Genomic DNA, 23,936 nt, shown 5'->3' on the forward strand with positions numbered 1-23,936 from the left:
TTTGTGCAAGAGCTTCTCCCTTCAACATAGCTACCGCCTCTCAAGGAGGTGGATTAATTATGCTGACAGGAGAGCTCTTTCCCATTGTTTTAGAGCGTCTTCATTAAAGTGCTGCTGATATAACATTTTGAGCGTAAACTTGCCCTTAGAGTGCTCTAAGGAATTGTCATTTGCAGATCAGGTTAACTCGAGTCAGCATGGACTAAACCTCCTTTGTAGACAAGCGCTTAATTTCATTTTTGGGTTCTGAATGCTGCAGTGTTCCAGGCTTTCAAGTGATGAGGAATGTTGTGTTTTTAATATCCAGTGTGAAGTTGTTTATGAATAGAGCAAACAATACAATCACCATAAACGTTTCCATAACTCTTGTTTTTTTTAATTAATAACATTGAATTTATATCTTGGACCAGTCTTGTGTTGATAATGGTATCTCAATTCTGGGAACTTGGATAAGTTTCCTGGTAAGTCTCATGAGGGTCTTGTGTTACTCTGACATGGTTCAGGTTGTTTCTGATCATCTCTTACTGTTGTAGTACTTCATTATATTTCATTGTGCAGATTATAATCTGAGTCCTGATGTTACAATGACATATTATGCACCAAAACTGGCTGTTGCTAATGTTAACTGTAAAGAACATAGCTTTTTATCTCATTATTTGTAAGTTTGCAGAAGACAACAAATGGGCAGACATCAGTTGGAGATAGAGTTCTCTCTCCCATTTCGTACTAATTGGGTAATAAAAACAGATGATTGAGGGGGGGCAAATAACTGTTCTATAATGGTACGGCTTTTTGGAGTATTATTATTTATTAAACAGTTGTGGTAATGTCTAGGAGCCTCTTCTAGGATTGTGGCTCCATTGTGCTAAGCATTGTGTAAACAATGAATAAAACTTTCCTTCCTCCAAAAGCTTTGTGTCTTAAAAGGAGAAAACCAAATGCAGAACCAAATAGTTATTCTGTTTTATAAACATTTAAGACCAAAATATTGTACCAAGTACAGTTTTTATAACACGTATTACCGTGTACAACATAATTTAGATGAAAACCATTACAAAGTATTTAATCTTTGTATTTTAATGTTCGTTTGATGTCCTCAAAGGCACTGGGTTGTCAGTCCTATACATGGAAATTCTGTTCACAGAACAGATACAGTACAGGCAGTTACAGTGCAGGTGCCCCTTAGTAAGAGGCCTAAATAATAGAGCTGTTCAGAAAGTTAGCCTCTAAGATGAAACTTTTAACAAAATGTAAAAACTTGAATCAAAGCCACAGTGAAAAATGTTTATAGAATATCAGGGTTGGAAGGGACCTCAGGAGGTCATCTAGTCCATCCCCCTACTCAAAGCAGGACCAATTCCCAACTAAATCATCCCAGCCAGGGCTTTGTCAAGCTGGGCCTTAAAAACCTCCAAGGAAGGAGACTCCACCACCTCCCTAGGTAATGCATTCCAGTGCTTCACCATCCTCCTAGTGAAATAGTGTTTCCTAATATCCAACCTGGACCTCCCCCACTGCAACTTGAGACCATTGCTCCTTGTTCTGTCATCTGCCACAACTGAGAACAGCCGAGCTCCATCCTCTTTGGAACCCCCCTTCAGGTAGTTGAAGGCTGCTACCAAATCCTCTCTCATTCTTTTCTTCTGGAGACTAAACAATCCCAGTTCCCTCAGCCTCTCCTCATAAGTCACGTGCTCCAGACCCCTAATCATTTTTGTTGCCCTCCGCTGGACTCTTTCCAATTTTTCCACATCCTTCTTGTAGTGTGGTGCCCAAAACTGGACACAGTACTCCAGATGAGGCCTCACCAATGTCGAATAAAGGGGAACGATCACGTTCCTCGATCTGCTGGCAATGCCCCTACATATACAGCCCCATATGCTGTTAGCCTTCTTGGCAACAAGAGCACACTGTTGACTCATATCCAGCTTCTGGTCCACTGTGACCCCTAGGTCCTTTTCTGCAGAACTGCTACCTAGCCATTTGATCCCTAGTCTGTAGCAGTGCATGGGATTCTTCCATCCTAAGTGCAGAACTCTGCACTTGTCCTTGTTGAACCTCATCAGGTTTTTTTTGGCCCAGTCCTCTAATTTGTCTAGGTCCCTCTGTATCCGATCCCTACCCTCTAGTGTATCTACCACGCCTCCTAGTTTAGTGTCATCTGCAAACTTGCTGAGAGTGCAGTCCACACCATCCTCCAGATCATTAATAAAGATATTAAACAAAACCGGCCCCAGGACCGACCCTTGGGGCACTCCGCTTGAAACCGGCTGCCAACTAGACATGAAGCCATTGATCACTACCCGTTGAGCCCGACGATCTAGCCAGCTTTCTATCCACCTTACAGTCCACTCATCCAGCCCACACTTCTTTAACTTGATGGCAAGAATACTGTGGGGGACCGTATCAAAAGCTTTGCTAAAGTCAAGGAATAACACATCCACTGCTTTCCCCTCATCCACAGAGCCAGTCATCTCATCATAGAAGGCAATTAGGTTAGTCAGGCACAACTTCCCCTTGGTGAATCCATGCTGACTGTTCCTGATCGCTTTCCTCTCCTCTAAGTGTTTCATAATTGATTCCTTGAGGACCTGCTCCATGATTTTTCCAGGGACTGAGGTGAGGCTGACTGGCCTTTAGTTCCCCGGATCCTCCTTCTTCCCATTTTTAAAGATGGGCACTACATTAGCCTTTTTCCAGTCACCCGATCGCCATGAGTTTTTCAAAAATAATGGCTAATGGCTCTGCAATCTCATCCGCCAACTCCTTTAGCACCCTCGGATGCAGCGCATCCGGCCCCATGGACTTGTGCACGTCCAATTTTTCTAAATAGTCCCGAACCACTTCTTTCTCCACAGAGGGCTGGTCACCTTCTCCCCATATTGTGCTGCCCAGTGCAGCAGTCTGGGAGCTGACCTTGTTCGTGAAGACAGAGGCAAAAAAAGCACTGAGTACATTAGCTTTTTCCACATCCTCGGTCACTAGGTTGCCTCCCTCATTCAGTAAGGGGCCCACACTTTCCTTGACTTTCTTCTTGTTGCTAACATACCTGAAGAAACCCTTCTTGTTACTCTTAACATCTCTTGCTAGCTGCAACTCCAAGTGTGATGTGGCCTTCCTGATTTCACTCCTGCATGCCTGAGCAATATTTTTATACTCCTCCTTGGTCATTTGTCCAATCTTCCACTTCTTGTAAGCTTCTTTTTTGCGTTTAAGATCAGCAAGGATTTCACTGTTTAGCCAAGCTGGTCGCCTGCCATATTTACTATTCTTTCTACACAGAATAGAATTGTCTGTTTTCTGGTGAGATATACTTGGTGATGACCTGGAGGATAAAAATATTCTTAATTTTTCAATTTATTTTAGTTTTTAGACTTGAAGGTGCCTTGTAGTGTTACTTTCTAAGTTTGTTTTATTTATGCATTTAATAACGGATTGATTACAAACAAGTCACTGCTTTTTGAAGGCAGAAAAGGAGATGAGAGTGAACTAAGCATACATAAAGGTAATCTCTTTAGCAAAAGTGCCTAATGCACAGATGTGTGTTTATACAGTTAAATCACTTGTGTTCCATTCCACTGTCTTTGTTTTGTATGTTGATTTTGATTAAGTTTTTCCGGCAGGGACCTTGTCTTTGTATTTGTCTGTAAATCCCCTATCACACAATTGAGATATATTGTATATAACTTCGGTTTATTAAAATAGATCCATCCAGCTCTCATGGGTACTTGTATGATATTAATAAAAGTACAAAGACAATTAACATCAATATCCAAAGCTAATCAGTTTTGGCTCTAGGAAGCCAACAAGAGCATGAAGTTTCAGAAGTGACATCCCCTCAGTTAGGCTGTCCTGTCCCCTGACTACACTGGGGAGGGCTGTTAAACATTTTAGCTTCTTTCCACTGTCAGGGTATTGCATAAGGAGAGAAACTGTTCTTAAGATAACAGTACCTTTTGCTAATGACTCCATACAGCCCAAATGTACTCTAATTTTACAGAATCCACTCCTTGTTCCAGAAATATGTTACAGAATCTTGGGCTTCATTTTTAAAAATAAACTTCTAGCCCTCATCATTGCGAAGATAATCAACAGTGTTAAACGATCATTGTTTTCCTGAATCTCTTTCCAACTAGCTATAATCATCTTGATGACTATAAACTACCTTACCCATCACAGTGGTTGTTGATTCTGAAATCTAAAGATGACAGCTTAAATGTCAGTTACACACAGCTACCTTTAAAAGAACATGATTAAGGTTGCAAAGTCACTCAGAAGTTAGGAAAACTCAGAATTAAGATTGGCTCTGCAACCTTAATTCAGCTGCTTGTGCGGTATGATATAGTCTTTAGTTACATGATTTTGTACTATTTTTCCATAGGACCCCTTGCCTCATTCATTGCACAGGATGGACCAGCTCCAGAGATAAATCAGGGTCGTGTAGTGAAGCAGGCTGTTGTATGTAGGACACCTGCCTCATTATTCCAGAAGTTGGAATGTGTGTAGTGAATGAAGCAGGGGGCTTCAGGAAGAGAAAGGAGGCACTTGAATGGTGCCCTGGAGAATAGAATTCCGTCACTTCCTTTCTCTGCCACAGAGTCCATATATCATGCTAGTCAAGTCACTTAAATCTAACTTTCACATTTGATCACTGCTTGTATGCGCCTCATTTTCTGGGTGCTAGGCCCTTGAGTCTGATTTGTGGACATGCTGAGTGCTCACAACTGCAACTGTAGTCGGTGGAAGCTGTGAAGTGTTATATAGTGCTAAATACTCTGAAAAATTGGGTCTTAGTTGTCTCAGATTGGGTATCCAAAATTAGTGGACACTTTTGACCCTTTTCTCTGTTCCCTGTCTGTAAAATGGGCATAATACTAATCACAGGGGTGTTGGTGAAGATAAATAAAGCCTGGGGTGAGACACTGAAAAAGGAGGCAAAAACAAAATATTGAATAGCTGCTTATTAAGTAAGCACCATCCATTCTTTGCACTGAATGAAGCAAGAGTGCCATGGGTGGGGGGGAGGGGGAGTATGTGATCACATAATTAAACACTGTGTTACAATACATATGCACAAGGGGGTGAATTATGGTTGCCCAGACTGCCTTAATTCTGGCTAAGTAACCAATAGCAGTAGATTGTCATCCACTATGTGGAGCAGTCCTACAGGGGGATGAGTTATGTAGTTTGCCAGTGGATTTCACACATTTGCTGACAGCAGAGGAACTGTGAAACTTGGGTATCTTGAGTTCAAATCCAAACTGGAGGGGGTGTGCTCAGGACACAGGAGGAACACAGATTCTTCTGTGTCTTCCCCTTCTCCCCTCCATCCCCCCCAAAAAACCAACCCCCAAACTTGACCCCTTCTGCCATCCTTTTTCATCTCTCTGTCCTTACCTTGGGTTCTCATCCCAGTTCCATTCTCCTTAAATAGCTAATCCTGTCCTCCATTTCTCAGGCTTCCCTCCTAGTCCCAGTCTTTTCCCCAAGTCTGTCCCATCCCTCCTCTCCTTTGCCCCCCATGGTCTTTGTCCAATCTCACCCCATGGCCTTCAGTTTCCTTTCCACATTCCCTGTACCCACTAGCTCAGTTTCACTCCCCAGGCTCCTCATCTAATCTGTCTCTCCTGGCTCCTTTCCCAGTTGCTTTGCTCCAGACAGTGACAATTCTCCTCTCCCTCCATACCCCAACATTCTTCGTCAGGTCTGATTCCCTTCCCCCATGTTTTCCCTCTGCCCTGGGCTGGAACATGCTCTATGAGATTGAGGTCTTTGGAGATATTGGTTTTTAAGTTCTAGCATGTCTCTGCTGAGCATGTGTGAACTGTGATTTATTTTTTTCCAAGGGTTTATAACTTGGGCAGATTTTTATAAGGACAGCAAAAGGAACATCTCTGAAAGAAAAGCTACCCCTTTCCCTGCTGCCAAATTTTAAGTCCTTGCTCCAAAGGATAGAGAGCATTTGAAAGAAAAGGTTGCTAGAATATTGTAACATTGGCAAAATCTGTTTTTTCTCTGGCTTAGTTCTTGAAAATGACTAAATAAATCAGCCAAAACTATTTATTTTATTTTTAAATTTAAGAAATCAGCCAGAAGCAGACACTCAGCATGTAAAATTTCAAGCCAAATGGTTAAGGTTTGGCAAAGTTGCAAGACTGTTTTCAGTTGCTTATAATAGCAAGCGCTGATGACTTAATACACAGTGTTACCAGCCTCATCTCGAATACTGTTAAATATTTCACTGCTTTCATTTTTGCAGATATGCTTATTCCAGTGCCAAATTGCCCCAGGCTTTCCTATGTGGGGAGTTTAATATCAAAATAAATGAGGGGCTAATGATTGCATTATTTTTCATACTTAATTAAATCTTAATATTTCTGAATGGCCACAGCTGTGAGGGACTTTGCAACAGAACTTAAATATAGCTTTCCACATGCTACACCAGATTTTGGTTTATAGGCTTAAATTTAGGGGGTCATTAACTTATGTGCCTTTGCTGATCCTCAATTGTGATAGTTCATTTCGTTGTGTGATACTGTTTTGTGAGATAATCAGGACCCAACCCATATTCAGCATCAAGTGAATTTTCCAAGTTGTCTTGAGAAATAGCTCTACATAGATTGTATAGCAGTAATCCAGTTTCAAGGTAGCAAAGGGTTGGATCACTATGGTGAGGTCTAGGTCTGAAAGAAAAGCTATGAGACTTCCAGCTAAATGCAGATGATAAATAATCTTAGTTACAGCTGCTACATAGATATGCAGAAACATCTGATAATCCAACCGGACTCCAAATACCAACGCTGAGTAACAAATGGCAGGCACACTTCCACAACTGAAGGAGCATGTGTCACCTCGGGTATTTCTTGTAGCTATTTTTCTTAACCTACATCATAACTTCAGTCTAGTCTGGATTAAATCACAGCCATCTTTCTGCCATCCAAAACTATATTTTTACATGTCAGCAGGAAAACCCATCAACTGCATCAAATAGGTCAGTAGAATTGCAGATGCATAGTGGAATGTCATCTGCGTATTGGAGATATCATAGCCCTTACCTATTTTATTGTCTTCCACATTTGGGTTCATATACATGCTAAAAAGGAAAGATGTGAGACTAGAACCTTGTGGCACCCTCATGAGAGTGCCCTTGGGGAAAGTGATCATTTGCCAACTATTATGCATTTGTACACCTCTGCTTGTCTGCCAAAACTTGCAATTGTTACTTCCTTGTGATTAGTGGTATCCCAGGTAGCTTTGTCTGAAGAATCTGAATGGACACTTGACTTGCAACCATTTCCAGAAAACCAGCACTGTGTCTTTACCATACTTTGGTCTAAAACTGGATTGAATAATTAAGTCTAAAGACTACGGGTATTGCCAGAGTTGCTTTGATACCATCTTTTCTAATCGTCCCCAAATTAAAATGAACAAAACAAAATGAGAAACACTGCTAATATCAAGTGATCAGCATTTGGTTAAAAAACTGTTGTTTAACCATCTGGCACTTTCTTTTTAAAAAAGAGACATTCATAGCTCACCTCAGTCACAGATCTGGTGTGTCTCCATCTTGCAGCCAGTCCATATGCCAAGATGATTTCAGTGGAAGAAGCCAGGGAAGAAGATACTTGGGAGTCACTGCACTGATAGTCATGGTTTTAAAAAAAAATATTGGCAAACCAGCTCATTAATAAGGCTAAGATTTTGTCACAGATATTTTTAGTAAAAGTCATGGGCAGGTCATGGGCAATAAAGAAAAATTAATGGAAGCCTGTGATCTGTCCCTGACTTTTACTTAAAATATTCGTGACAAAATGGGGAGCTCAGCTTGAGGTCTCTGCAGCGGCTAGGCAGCTGCGGGGGCCCACTCGGAACTCCGAGGGTCCCCCACCACCCTGCAGCTCCCAGCCACCGTGGGCTGAAGTCACGGAGGTTGCTGGAGGTCATGGATTCTGTGACTTCTGCGACCTCCATGGCAAAAATCTAGCTCATTAATAATGGGCTGTGGCCTACGTAATAATCTTCTTGAGAGCCTCGGAAACCAAACTAGTTCCATTAGTCTGAGGGGAGGCAACGAAATAGATATTGCATCCCAACCTGAAAGAGCACAAGAGAGTGGTCTGTCCATGACAAGTATTGACTATCCTATTTCCAAACCAAAAACAAGATCCAGGGTGTAATCTGCTGTATGCATTGAGTTGGAACCACTTAGGATAACTGCATGATTATTATAGTAGTCATGAAATTCTGAGCAATTGGTCACTCCAGTGAAAAAATCTTCCAGTCCAGTCATAAACAGTAGTAATTTGAGCCACAGTCAGAGAACAAACTCTTGAAGGGACCAGAGGAACTAGTGTTAAAGGCTGCACAGCTTTCATCTGCCTAACAAATGGACTGTTCTTGTATCTTTGTCCATAACTCTGATCAAGTGGCTCAAACTCATGCCACACAATCTTGTCTTCCTTCCCCTTACAAATGGTGTGTGCATGTGTGCGTGCGTATGGGAAACAACTACATTTCTGGGTTATCATATTATTTGACTTGTGCAGTGTTGCTTGACTTTCTTTTGAACACCCTAAAACATATGTGGTGCAGGTTACTGACTAAATGAGGACAACCATCTATGTAATTGCTTAAGTTCCCACAAATCTCACACACATTGCTCTCTTAGTAAATCTTCCTTATACCATAGTCCATCAGTCACTTCAGTTGCTACCACCATCCTGAGCGACATAACTTACATCAACTTAGGGCAGTATAGACAATGCTTTAGGGCAGTGGGAGACGCTCTCCTGCTGATATAGCTTCCGCTTCTTGTTGAGGTGGAGTAGTTACGTTGACAGGAGAGCGCTCTTCCATCGATGTAATACATCTTCACCAGACGCGCTAACTGCTGCATCGATGCAGTGGTGCCGATTTAGCACAGTAGGGAAGGCAAGCCCTAAGTTTCAATCAGTTAAACCTGTGTGATGCTATGGAATGCAAAGGGGTTGCACAGATGGGTGTCCTTGAAGGCTTCATATGAAAGCAGTGGGGCTGTACAGGTGTCACTGAGGGTCTAATTGGCTTTCAGAATTTTTATTATGGGTAGTGGTGTGCAAATAAGAAAGTCTATTGTGACTTTCAGATTTTAGGAGCTACTTCTAGAAATGATAGCTAGAGAAATAAACGTTTTAGTTGTAAATTGAGCAAATGTACTTTAATCCAAAATTCCACTAAATCTGCAGCGTAATATTCCCCCAATTACCTTATATATGGCTCTGAGAATGATCCTTTAAAGATCAAAGGGCTTGGTTCACAACTGACAACTCATTCCTGGGTCATCTTGACAGGAAGTATAAAATAGTTTCTCTTTTCTACCAATTACCTCAGACCTCTAACTCTTTTCCTTGTGTACTGTTGAGACAAGGTGTTCAGAATATCTTGGCTCACCATTCTGCTCTCCCAATCTATCTGGCTCAAAAATATATAGTTGGTGTACTTTGTGTCCAGGGGACTAGGCCCTATTTTTAACGTGTTTCAGTTACCAGAATGCTTCATAAAAGCTTTAAAATGAATTTTGCTCAGTGAGTGAGTATAAGTCAAGTTCTTTGCATCAGAGACTGTAAGGGAAATTTTCATCCATTCAACTCATAAACAATTTTAGACCTAAAAACTGCTTGTTGTCACAAATGAACTGTGACATGTTGTTTAAAGTTCCTAATTGCAACTGTATCTCTATGTCTAATACTACCCTGTTTCCCCGAAAATAAGACAGTGTCTTATATTAATTTTTGCTCCCAAAGATGCGCTAGGTCTTATTTTCAGGGGATGTCTTATTTTTCAGAAATGAAAAATGCCTTATTATCGGTGGATGCCTTATTATCGGGGAGGTCTTATTATCGGGGGGATGCCTTATATTACAACGAGAGGCAAAACTGTAAGTAGGCCTTATTTTCGGAGGATGTCTTATTTTCGGGGAAACAGGGTAGAGGTGGCCGTGTTGTGCAGAAGCTGTCACTTGTGGTGTGGGAGCCCACTGTAAAGACACTTTGTAAACCAGTTCTTCTTCGAGTGCTTGCTCATATCGATTCCAATCAGGTGTGCGCGCGCTGCGTGCACGATCGTCGGAGAATTTTCTACCCTAGCAACACCCGGCGGGTCGGCTGTGGAGCCCCCTAGAGTGGCGCCTTCATGGCGCTGGGTATATACCCCAGCCGACCCGGTGCCCCCTCAGTTCCTTCTTACCGCCCCTGACGGTCGTTGGAACTGTGGAGCGCGGCATAGCTGTTCTCCACTCTCCCTAGCTTATCCTGTTTTCTGTAGATAGTTGTAGTTGTTATACAGTGTTAGTTAGTTGTTCAGTTTACTTTTTAGTAGTTGTAGATAGTTAAAGGGGATTAAGGGGGTTGTTCTCCCCCCTTTTTCCCCCGGCGCATAGCCGGGCTCATGCCCAAGGCTCCCGGCTTTAAGCAGTGCGCGTCCTGCGCTAAGCCTATGCCCACAAGTGATCCGCACGACTCGTGTCTGAAGTGCCTGGGAGAGTCCCATCAAACAGATAAGTGTAAGATCTGTAAGGCCTTCAGACCGAGAACCAAAAAGGAGTGGGACTTTCGGCTTCGGCAACTCCTTATGGAGGCGGCACTTAGCCCGGACACTCCATCGGCGCGTCAGGCCCTGGCACCAAGCGCCTCAGTGCGCAGTGCCCCTGCGGCACCGACTGCTTCTGCACCGCGGGTAGAGTCGGACAAGCCTCCGCGGCACCGGATCCCTTCGGCACCGCACCCGCCACAAGTGCCTCGGCGCCGATCCTTGTCCCCGGGACATAAGAAATCCCGTAAGGCGCAGGAGACTGCTGTCCTGAAGACGCCGGCTTCCCCGGTGCCGGGGGTAGAGCCGCGTCCACCTTTAGAACACCAAAAGCAGGTGCCTCCTACGCCGTCGACTCCGGCTCCGAGGCCGTTGAGTCCGGTGCGGACTGGATCACCACCTCGGTCAGTGGTGGAGCCTTGTCTCCCGTCGATCCCAGAGACCTTCGCGACGGCGAGAGACCTTATTGCTCTCAAGGATCCGGCACCGCTCCAACCACCGGCACCGTTGGCTCTTCGTCCGGTGCAATCCAGGGGAAAACCTGCCATGGTGCGCCTGCCATCTCAAGGATTGGACCCACGACACCACTCCAGGTCACGAAGCAGGTCCCGACGCCGCTCGCAGTCCCGGCGCCGACTATCACCTCGGCACCGGTCGTACTCGCGGCCAAGATCCTCGTTGCGGCACCGTTCTACGTCCCGGCACCGTTATGATCATCGGTACCGATCGAACTCCAGACATAGTTCCCGGCACTGATCCGAGCGACGCTCGGCATCGAGGGGCCGCTCCCGGCACCGTGCCTACTCGCGGTCGCCTTCATCCAGGTCCAGATCAGAATCTCGGCACCGACGTGGTCATCGGCACCGATCCCGATCTCGGCACCGCTCACCGGCACCGCATAGGGACCGGTCATCTCCAGAGCGGCACCGAGTGGCACCGTACCATCCGGAGCTAATTTCGGCGTGATCGGCACCGCCCTGGCCCTCGAGATCAGTGTCCCGTTCCTCCGATGGGGCCTCGAGATCGGCATACCCCCCTCAGGGGCAGGCCGCTGAGGCGGACATGGGCCACTGGCAGGAGGTAGCAGAGGATCCCGCCCAGGGACCTTCACACTGGTTGTTCTGGACCCCGTGGGCGTATCACCAAGCGCAAGGGGCTCCACCATCAGCCTCTCGCTCGGTGCGCTCTGAACATAGGGCTCCAGAAGCCACAATCTTCCGCCCTCCCCCAGGGGGCATGGAGGCTCCCGTGCCCGCACCACCTGACGACCGGGACCCCGGGGCAGGCGATGCTCCGCTCGAGGGCTCATTGGAACATGACCCGCCCTTAGATCCCTTGCCACCTGAGGCATCCTCCTCATCTTCCCCAGATGAGGCGGTGACGGGCACAACGGCCACAGGTCCGCCCCCGATAGATCTTCGGGCACACCAGGACCTATTACGTAGGGTGGCACGTAATATGGACCTACAGGCAGAGGAGATACTGGAGGTGCAGGACCCCATTGTGAACATCCTCTCTGCGGATGCCCCATCCAGAGTAGCATTGCCCCTAATTTGCACGATCCAGGCTAACGCCACTGCGATATGGCAAACTCCTGCCTCTATTCCACCCACAGCCAGAGGGGTGGAAAGAAAGTACTTCGTCCCCTCAAAGGACTATGAGTACTTATACACTCATCCCCAGCCGTGTTCACTGGTGGTGTCATCGGTGAATGCAAGGGAGCGCCGCAGGCTGCAGCGCCCAAATCGAAGGACGCTAAGCGCTTCGATTTGTTTGGGCGTAAGGTTTATTCAGCCGGGGGGCTACAACTTAGAGCGGCTAACCAGCAGGCGCTCCTGAGCCGCTATAACTTGAACTTCCCCATAGAGTTCCAGGAATTAAAGGAATTGGTCCCCCAAGACTCCAGGGAAGAGTTCGGGGCCTTAGTGGAGGAGGGTAAGAAAGTGGCACGGACCTCCTTACAGGCCTCCTTAGATATAGCAGACTTGGCTGCGAGGACCCTGGCTTCAGGTATCGCCATGCGGAGAGTCTCCTTGCTCCAGGTCTCGGGCTTGCCTCCGGAACTGCAGCAAACCCTGCAGGATTTACCCTTTGAGGGACACGGGTTGTTCTCGGACAAGACGGACTCTCGTCTGCAGAGCCTCAAGGACTCAAGAACAATCATGCGCTCCCTGGGGATGCATGTTCCGGGACCCCAGCGCAGGCCATTTCGGCCCCAGCCACAGAGGTTCTACCCCCCCCCCCCCGCCTCGTCCGAGACAGGACTCTGCCAGAAGGCCGGGGCGAGGTGGTAGGAGAAGGTTGACCGGCCCTCAACCCGGTCAGAACCAGGGGCCACCTCGGCCACCTTCAGGCCCTAGGAAGAACTTTTGAAGGTGCGGTCGAGGACGGCGCCCCAGTCATCTCCCAGGATCTAGCCCCCTCCTTTCGGGATCGCCTCTCCCATTTCCACCGTGCTTGGTCCCTTATAACCTTGGACCGTTGGGTCCTTCGCACAGTGGAGAGGGGATACGCTCTCCAGTTTTCTTCGTTCCCTCCCTCCCACCCCCCCTCCCCGTCCCTCTTCAGGGACCCTTCTCACGAGCAACTTCTTATACAGGAGGTTTTTACGCTCCTGTCTATGGGGGCCATAGAGGAGGTTCCATTAGAGTTAAGGGGCAGGGGATTTTATTCCCGCTACTTCCTGATCCCCAAGTCCAAAGGGGGTCTGCGACCCATCTTAGACTTACGCGGACTCAACAAATTCGTAGTAAAGTTGAAGTTCCGCATGGTCTCATTGGGGACCATTATCCCTTCCCTGGATCCTGGAGACTGGTTCACCGCCCTCGACATGAAGGACGCATACTTTCATATAGCAATCTACCCGCCTCACAGGCGCTTCCTGCGATTTGTGGTAAACAAGGTGCACTACCAATTTGCAGTCCTTCCCTTCGGCCTATCCTCGGCCCCAAGAGTGTTCACAAAATGTATGGCTGTCGTGGCAGCATACCTCCGTCGACAAGGGATACAAGTATTCCCGTATTTAGACGACTGGCTGGTACGCGGTCGCACCAGGGAGCAAGTTCGAGCTCACGTCCACATAATAGTACACACATTCCACGAGTTGGGCATTCTTCTCAACAAAGAGAAATTCACTCTGGAGCCTACCCAGAGGATAGAATTTATTGGGGCAGTCCTAGACTCCAGACGTGCACAAGCTATTTTACCAGACAATCGTTTTCATACCATCACAAGCCTCATTCGAGGACTCACGACCTTCCCGATTACCACAATGAGGACGTGCCTCACCCTGTTGGGTCACATGGCCTCTTGCACGTACGTAACCAGGCATGCCAGACTTCGGCTTCGCCCACTCCAGGCCTGGGTATCATCGGTATACCGCCCGTATCGGGACAGCCTAAACATGGTGATCACGGTTCCGAACTCGATCTTGACCTCCCTCACCTGGTGGCTGGATCACAGAGTGGTTTGCGAGGGAATGCCGTTTCACACCCCGCAACCCTCTCTGCACCTGGTCACAGACGCTTCATCTCTGGGTTGGGGTGCCCATCTCGGCGAACACCATACCCAGGGCCTGTGGACCGCACCCCAACTAGCCCTGCACATCAATGTTCGAGAACTGATGGCGGTGCGTCTGGCGTGCCAGGCATTCCTCAATCTCCTACGTGGCCGCTGTGTGTTAGTTCTCACCGACAACACCACGGCCATGTTTTACATCAACAAGCAAGGAGGAGCACGTTCGTCGATTCTATGCCAAGAGGCCATTCACTTGTGGGACTTCTGCATCGCCCACTCAATCCATCTCACGGCATCGTTCCTCCCTGGAGTCCAGAACACATTAGCGGACCGACTGAGCAGGTCCTTTCAGACGCACGAGTGATCAATTAGTCCGGACATCATCTATTCCGTTTTCCAGAGGTGGGGATTTCCCCAGGTAGACCTGTTTGCATCTCGAGCCAACAGGAAATGCCACGCGTTCTGCTCCCTACAAGGGCGAGCTCTGGGCTCCCTATCGGACGCGTTTCTTCTACCTTGGAAAGACCACCTGTTTTACGCTTTCCCTCCGTTTCCTCTAGTCCACAAGGTGCTGCTCAAACTGCGCAGAGACCAGGCACAAGTAATTCTAGTCGCTCCAGCGTGGCCGAGACAACACTGGTACACCACACTGTTGGAGCTCTCGGTTCAAACACCGATCCCGCTTCCGTTGTGTCCAGATCTCATCTCTCAGGACCACGGCCGACTATGTCACCCCGACCTACAATCACTCCACCTCACGGCGTGGTTGCTCCATGGTTGAACCAGGCAGAGCGACAATGCTCGCACTCTGTCCAACAGATTCTGCTGGGCAGTAGGAAGCCTTCGACACGCACCACGTACTTGGCCAAGTGGAAGCGGTTCTCCTGTTGGTGCGAACAGCGAGCCAAGTCCCCATTACAGGCGCCTATTCCTCTCATACTGGAATATCTCCTATCCCTAAAACAGCAGGGTTTGGCGATATCTTCAATTAGGGTTCACCTGGCCGCTATATCGGCCTTCCACCCAGGGGAACTCGCGTCCTCGGTATTTTCTAACCCGATGGTCGTTAGATTCCTCAAGGGCTTAGACCGGATGTACCCACAACAACGTCAGCCCGTTCCGGCATGGGATCTCAACCTCGTTCTCTCCAAGCTCACAGGGCCTCCATTCGAGCCACTGGCCACCTGTTCCCTCCTGTACTTATCCTGGAAGACAGCCTTCTTCGTAGCCATCACCTCAGCAAGGCGCGTTTCTGAACTCAGGGCGCTTACATCCGAGCCCCCATACATGGTTTTCCATAAGGACAAAGTACAGCTTCGTCCACATCCTGCCTTTCTTCCTAAGGTGGTCTTACCGTTTCACATGAATCAGGATATATTTCTCCTAGTCTTCCATCCTAAACCACATGCTACTCGCCAAGACCAGCGTTTGCATTCTTTGGACGTACGCAGGGCCCTGGCTTTCTATATTGACCGCACAAAGCAGTTTAGAAAGACGACGCAACTCTTTGTTGCAGTGGCCGACTGGATGAAAGGCTTACCGGTTTCCTCACAATGCCTGTCCTCCTGGATCACGTCTTGCATCCGGACTTGCTATGACCTGGCCGGTGCCCCGACGCCGCACCTCACTGCTCACTCAACGAGGGCCCAAGCTTCCTCGACTGCCTTCCTGGCTCAAGTTCCGATCCAGGACATTTGTAGAGCTGCAGTTTGGTCATCAGTCCACACATTTGCAGCTCACTACGCACTGGTACAGCAGTCCAGGGACGATGCTGCATTCGGATCAGCGGTTTTGCACACAGCAATGTCTCACTCCGACCCCACCACCTAGGTAAGGCTTGGGAGTCACCTGATTGGAATCGATATGAGCAAGCACTCGAAGAAGAAAAGACAGTTACTCACCGTTGTAACTGTTGTTCTTCGAGATGTGTTGCTCATATCCATTCCAAACCCGCCCCCCTTCCCCACTGTCGGAGTAGCCGGCAAGAAGGAACTGAGGGGGCGCCGGGTTGGCTGGGGTATATATCCAGCGCCATGAAGGCGCCACTCTAGGGGGCTCCACAGCCGACCCGCCGGGTGTTGCTAGGGTAGAAAATTCTCCGACGATCGTGCACGCAGCGCGCGCACACCTGATTGGAATGGATATGAGCAACACATCTCGAAGAACAACAGTTACAACGGTGAGTAACCGTCTTTTTCTATGGTTTCATAATGTTTTCTGTCTTGCAGCTTTTTACATAAAGCTGATCATTGTAATATCTATGATATCTGGTTAAAGACGGTAAACCTCATGTTTTAATTTTTAAATGTTACCCAATCTTGGCTTTTCAGATGCTCTTATTCAATTACACCCCAATCACTAGAGAGTGGGGAGCAGTACCGAGGCATTGTGGAAGATCAAGGAGCAAGGACCTCTTGGCTGCCAAGGTGCTCTAGTCATTCTTCCCTCTTCAATTCTAAATGAAAGTAATCCAAGTTTCTCAATGTCAACCTATTGAGAACTTTTGGGCAGTGAAGAATAAGTTTAGTTTGCTTTTGAAGGATGCATATTTCCATCTTCAGAGTACAAATCTCCTTTTCTCTTGTACAATATTCAGGACAGAGCATTACCACGGCTTCCTGCATGTATACCAAAATGATGGTTGTGGCGTCAAATGTCTGTGTTCCTTAAAGTCTGTCAGTCGTAATTATACTGAAATTCTGGTTTCTTATTACCTGCGTGTTACATTTCCAAAGAGTTTAAGAAAAGCTATGAACTTGCCTGACAATAGTTGTGTGTGCCCAAAAAGGAAATTTTTTTGATAGTAATTATTTTTTTTGAATTTGCAATACTTTAATTTTAAGTTTTCTAAAGAAGGTAATGTGGGAGGCTTGCTTACAAGATAGCTGGTGAGTTGTTAGGACAACTCTATGGTTTTGTCACCTTTCTGAACTGTGAAAGGAACCTGATATATTGCAAATCTTTTCTGTACTTATTATCCATTTCCAACGTAGCCATTGCTGTAATATATCCTCAGACAGAACTTAAATTTCATAGTATGTAAAAATGTGTATCAAGGGGGTTTAAGACTAAAAAGTTCTGCCTTCCTATATTTTCTCAATGACCTGAATACTGACACTCTACTTCTGTAAAGCTAAGAAGTAATTAATTCTCCATGCTTGCTCAGTCAATCTTTTCCTCTTTTAAGACAGACAGCTTGTGTCTAATTGGAGCTGGTGGTTTTGAAATGTGGGCTGCTTTCACAAGGGAATGAAACAAGACCACAAAACTTATTCTGCCTAAGATCACAAGCTGAACTCAAATCATGGTCTCAGAAGTAAGAACAGTGGATTCTTTATGGATTTTAAAGGCCAAAGACAAGTATTATTAATTTTAAATATATGGAAAAATAACAAGGTAGGTATTAAATTGTATTGTTGGATGAAAACACAGGAGGTAAAAGCAACACATTTTTAATGACACTTGGAGAGGAAAACAGTTGTGAAATTAATCAGTAGTTATAAGTCACTGAGAAATGGCCTCTGTTCTCAGTTCATCGCTCAAGATGGTGTGAAGTTAAAAACAAAACAAGTAGTGAATAACATTAATGAAATTCATAATGTAAATCTACAGCTATCATCGGACAGTCAAGGCTATGCAGTCTTAAGAATAAATGGTTGAAAAACTGGAGGCAAGAAACTTAAAGGTGTACTGGTAATTTATTAGAATGATGCCCTTTTTTACTATAAATGAAGTAACAATTATGTAATTGATCTAGTGGTTTCAGGCACACTTCTAGGTAAGTGTTTACCTCATAGGTTGGCACACTTGTAGAAATCATTTTCACTTAACATTTGTCATAGCTATATCTGAAATTAGCCTCTGACGCATTGACATGAGACTTCAGTTATCTAAATTTCTTCACAGTAAACATTTTTGCTGGGTACAAATAACTTTAGATCATTAAAGTAATAATTTTGGAGATTGTGTACAGGTGCACTCCCCTTTTAGATGATGGAATGTCTGTGAGCAGAGAGATGCATTGGCAGTGTTCTGTGTTTGTGGGCCTAGGCAAGCACAAACATTGCCTCCAAATTGTATCTGCTGAGTGGCCACTCATGAAGAAGCTGCTCTACATACTTTGAGGCGTCACAGCTAGTCAGAGAGGATGATGTGAAACGTAACCATGTAATTCCCTTGCTGCGTCTGCCAGAGAGAGGACTGGTGCAAATAGAGAGCCTCTTCAAGGAACAGACTGACAGCAGTGGGGAATCTGTAGTGGGAGTCATGCTGTCTGCTCTTCTGAGAAATTGCCATTTCAGAGACAGCAGGGAGAAGGAGCACTACTTGATAGCAACCTGTCATAGCTTCCTTCCTTCTAGCAGGGAACAGGGAGGCAAGCATACTCCACCGGAAAAACAGACTTATAGACAAAGTGGCTGAAATCATTGCCCAGGGATGTTCAAGACGTCATTACTGCGAGGAGGCATCACTACCGCAGATGCTGCAGCAGGAAGGGAGTACCATCATGTATGCTGACAGGGAGAGCAAAAGGTCTTTTGACACAGCTTGCAGGGCTTTGAACTTGTTTGCGTTGTCTCTTCACACCTTGATGAGGAATGTGCAGCGGACCGGATAGTAGAGGGACACTTATAAGATGGGATGCTAGTACCCACTGAGTCAGATTCTCTTCATTGCATCAGTTGGCTGTCACCTACCTCTCCTGCTCACCAAGTGTGTACTCATAGTGCCTTTTTAGCACAGCAGCACCACAGTCTCCAACAGGTACACACATGTCTTCACAGGGAAAGTGGAAAGGCTTTCTATTCATCTGAATAAATAGACACTGGCTTCCTCAGGAACTCACCCTGTATGTAATACAGGACACCAGCAGCAGCCTAGTGGAAGACCCTGAGGCCAGGGCTGGATAAGAAGAGGAAGATGACAACAGTGTTTTTTGTGCATTGGGGGAAGTTTGGAGGAGTTATGTGAAGAAATACACCTTTTTACCACCCTTTAACTTTTACTTCCAGATAATGTGAGAAGGTCTATTGCTTTTGCTGTCAGCATGATACTTAGGTTTAAACATAAGAATGGCCATACTGGCTCAGACCAAAGGTCCATCTAGTCCAGTATCCTGTCTTCTGACAGTGGTCAATGCCAAGTGCCTGGAGGGAATGAACAGAACATGTAATCATCAAGTGATCCATTCCTTGTCTCCTATTCCCAGCTTCTGGCAAACAGAGGCTAGGGACACTATCACTGCCCATCCTGGCTAATAGCCATTGATGGAACTATCTTCCATGAATTTATCTAGTTCTTTTTTGAACCCTGGTGTATAGTCTTGGCCTTCACAACATCCTCTGGCAAGGAGCTCCTACAAGTGGAAATGCACAGAGGCTCTCAAAGCAGAAAGAGATTATTTCTTGGTAATTGTTTTTCAGGAGATATTTCTGTGAATTCATACTATCAGTCCACCTTCAGGCCTAATTCTGAATTTTCTATAACATCAGAACTCTGTGCTTTGGGAGAAGGAACTGAGATGTGTGTGATCTGCTTTGTAGTGCAGATTGATAAGATTGCCCTCCTGAGAGATTTCAATTGACATAGCTTTTCAAGGCAGTTCTGCAGCTTTATATCGGTCTCCTTGTTCTCTCTTCTGCTACTCAGTGCCACAGCAGTGTCTGGCAGCCAGGAGAAGCAATTTCAGTTCAAACCCTGCTAAGCCCCTGATGCTGTAGGCTGCAGCTTGAAGTGAGTTTGGCATGTAGGAGCTGTGTCTGAACTGGACATGCTCAGTGTGAATAAAATTATCTGAGAATTAAGCCACCATCCTCTAAGAAGTCTCTACAGCACATGTACAAATGGTGATTTTTTTCCCACAGAGGCTTATAAATCTGCCGAATTTGGGTAGATTTTTACAGGGATGGCCAAAGGCACCTCTTTGGCTCCAGGGTGATCCCTTTACCAAACTTCAAGCCCCTGCTCCAGAGCATGGAGGCCCTAGAGTTTCTCAATAGAACAGTTGTATGATGTTATACATATACACCATTGTATAAATGGCTTTGTTTTTGTTGTTTTTGCTAACCTTTTTCTCTGAACCAGCAGACCTGTTTTTTATGCTAAAACTTAAAAGTTCAGCATAAGACAAATACCCATCATGGAAAATTTCAGCCCAAATGGTTGAAGTTTGGCCAAGCTGTAAGCAAATTAAAACAGGGTTTTATAATGGGAAATGTTGAACAACCTGAGTTTATAGATGTTGATGCCACCACCATATATAGAGCGGGGAAACCAAGGCTGAAATTGTTCAACTGCACTGAGCAGCCTGCCACACTTAATTAAACAGATGCCTATTTCTCGTTTGCTATGATTAATTTGTTGTAGGGTTAATTGTCAGTGTTTGAATTTTTTGTTCAGGTTTGTACTCAAGTAGTTGATTTGCTTGATTTTTTTTTACTTCTCTTTTCATGCCCGTCTCTGTCCTAAACTCCTTAGACTTGGGAGTTAACCAGGTTGTCAGTATTGAAGGTTGAATGCCACCAAGAATACTGTGGAGAAATGCTAGCATTCATCTGTGAGTAATTTAATCCACAAACACAAATTCAACTACTTATCTCTATGCTGATGACTTACAGAACTCTTGTCTCGAGATCTGTCTCTTTCTGTCCCAATGAAAGTCATCTCCTCATAGATGTCTAGCCATCAGCTCAAGTTAAATATGATTAAAACAGAGCTCTTAATCTTCTGTTCTCCTGCCGACAAAGCTGCTGCCACTCGTTGGGGGTGGAAGTTTTTTGTCATCAGGAGAGCTCTCTCCTCCCAACAAACAGCAGCTACACTGCGTGCCTTTTAGCCGCATGGCTGTAGCGGCACAGTTGTATGGCTAAAAGGTGCGTAGTGTAGACAAAGCATTAGTCATTACCCTATTCCTATCCATTTAGAATGCTACTGCAAAGATCATTTTCCTAGCACATCACTTTGACCATATCACTTTTCTCTTTGCTTCCCTCCACTGGCTACCTCTTCTCTATCACATCAAATATAAATTACTTATCTTTTGTTTTCAAGCCCATTGACAACCTGTCCCCACCCAACCTGTCATCTCTCATTCGCTATTGAGACGTTGACTCCTGCCTCCCATAGTCACATGATGCCAGCCTCCCTCGTCCACTTGTTAAATTTTCAAGTGAGCACCTTTGAGCTTTCCCCATGCTATCCTTCACTCTTGGGGGGGGGAACTACCCAGGAAGATCTGTAAAACTATCTCCTTATCTTCCTTCAAATCCTTCCTTAAAACTCTCCTTTTCCATCATGCTCATGAAAAACTTAACAGCGTTAGGCTGCTGAAAAATTTTATATTTTCAGGTATATAAAAGGGTGTCATAAGGAGGAGGGAGAGAACTTGTTCACCTTAGCCTCTAAGGATAGAACCAGAAACAATGGGTTTAAACTGCAGCAAGGGAGGTCGAGATTGGACATTAGGAAAAAGTTCCTAACTGTCAGGGTGGTTAAACACTGGAACAAATTGCCTAGGGAGGTTGTGGAATCTCCGTCTCTGGAGATATTTAAGAGTAGGTTAGATAAATGTCTATTAGGGATGGTCTAGGCAGTATTTGGTCCTGCCATGCGGGCAGGGGACTGGACTCGATGACCTCTCGAGGTCCCTTCCAGTCCTAGAATCTATGAATCTATGAATGCTGAAACAACAGCCTATCCTGCTGCCCAATGTGGTCACTATTTCCTTGTATACTACCATCTGTCTGTATGCACCTGTTTTATACTTAGATTGTAAGCTCTTAAGGGCAGGAACCATCTTTTTGTTCTGTATTTTGTACAGTGCCCAACCCAATGTATTCCTCCTCCATGACTAGGCCTCCTATAGTAATACAAATAATAATCACTGATTGCTCTTTTTGATATACAAAAGCATTTCTAAGGAGTCATCAGCTTGCAGCTGATCTTTCTTGTGGTAGTTCTTATAGTTGTGATAAGCAGTGTTTGCCTGCATCCTAATGTTACAAGTTATTCTTCAGCCTCTCTGGTATTATTCATATTGACCCTGCCAGCAGGTAGGGGATTTTGGGGGACAACTACTGCACTGGTGGGGTGCAAAATAAACTTTATTAAGAAAACGCAGAAACAGAGAAAATTCAATAGTGAGGGGTATGGGGTTTGTTAAGGTAGACAATTGGGGAGGGGTTTCTTTTAGTAAATAGGATAGGGGGTTTCAATAGTGGGGTACAATACAGTGGGGTCCAATACAGTTGGTAACCAGTTAACACTGAAGTATAATTGTAACAGGTAGCTAACAGTTCCTATGTAAAGGGTGTGTCACAGCAGCATATAACCAACTAAGAGTTATGGGTAAAATGTGTTAAATAACCAGCAACTCTAGGTAAAAATATGTGTCAGTGGTGTAAATGTAAAATGTGAGGTGTGTTAGAGAGAAAAAGGGTAACCAATGGGGTTTTATGCTAGACTTCAGTAATACAATTGAGGTTTGGCAGCAGCAGGAGCGGGGTGAGCACGTGGGGGAAGGGATTAGAGAGAGAGAGGCAGTGGTAGAGGAGTGAGGATGGGGGAAGAGGAGCACGTGGTGGAGCAGAGACCAAAGGCAGAGGCGCTGCGGAGGGAGATTTAAACTCAAGGAGACAGAGAGAGCAGACAGGCTGCAAGTTTAAACAGAGAGACTGCAACAAGTGACTGGGGAGCTCGGGGGGAGACACGGGCAAGCTTTGGGGGGGGTTAGGGCAGCGGGAAGACAGACTTAAGATTTTACTGTGTTCTGTATAATTGTGGTTATCTATGATCTAACTTAACCAAGACTACACAAATTAGCAAGTAACAGAACACAATGCAACAATTTTTTTTTTAAAACCTAATTTACAGAGCACAATACAAACAATTCTTTAAACCTAACTTAACCACAGCTATGCAAAATGAAATTACAACTTATCTAGACTAAGAACCTGATTCTAATAGGTGCACCTTACACTATGCCGCTTCTTTGATCGGGAGGGGGAGCAGTTCCGGAGGGCAGAGTGGTGTGTGTCCAGGGTACAGTCCCGGGGGCGGGGGGGCTAACTAGTGGTGGCTGCAGCAGTGGGGTGGCTGCAAGCCGGCAGCCCAGGATACAGTCCAGGAAGGCACAGCCTAGCAGCGGCGCAGGCTTATTTCCAGCAGCAAAGGCGCTGCGGAGCAAGAAACAGATTACTGATACAGACCAAGGAGTTAGCTTGGGTCTGTTTGCTGGGGAAACAAGGCTAGGAGCTAGGGGGGAGTTTGCAAGAGGGAGTTCTTACCAATCCCCAAGACAGCAGCAAGCACAGAGACAGGAACGGCAGTAGCATCAGAGGATGGAGAGAGGACTCGATTCGCTTACAATAATCAGGAGATCTCCAGGCACAAATTTTGTTGTTCGTGGGAGGGGAGTTCAAAACAGGGGTATGCTCAAAAACAAACAAGAGCGGGGAGAGGGCCCCCCAAAGACCCCTAGCTGATCAGACCAGATGGCAAAGCAAGGACCTCCTCCGAGGTCTGATCAGAAAATGTCCGGCTTTAAAGGCAAACTCAGGCAGTTTCCCACCAGTACTTTTGATTGGCTCCTCTTGATACAGGGGAGGAGAGAAGGCAGGGAAAGGCTGCAGGTAAGCATAGGCATGTTCTGAGCCACAGGTATGACTCACATGCTTAATTAGTTGGCCACTTCAGGTCTTGCATTTCTGGGCAGCACCCCCCACACCGAGCCCGGGTCTGAACAAAGGAACCAAACAAAGAAGCAAGAAGCCCCCTCCCTAGGCAGAGCAATGGCTCCAGTTAGTCTGTACAAGCCATTCCTATGAATAGGGCTGTGACTTTAGTTAGCACAATGG

General features: G+C 45.9%; 1 protein-coding gene across 3 annotated transcripts in view; it reads left to right on the top strand.

Moving 5' to 3' along the window:
• Positions 1-23,936, top strand: part of FBXW7 (F-box and WD repeat domain containing 7) — a 296,926-nt gene that overhangs the window by 32,236 nt on the left and 240,754 nt on the right. The window lies entirely within an intron of this gene.

The sequence above is a fragment of the Malaclemys terrapin genome, chromosome 5 (genome assembly GCF_027887155.1).
Source record: "Malaclemys terrapin pileata isolate rMalTer1 chromosome 5, rMalTer1.hap1, whole genome shotgun sequence".
In the NCBI taxonomy this organism is placed as follows: Eukaryota; Metazoa; Chordata; order Testudines; family Emydidae; genus Malaclemys; species Malaclemys terrapin.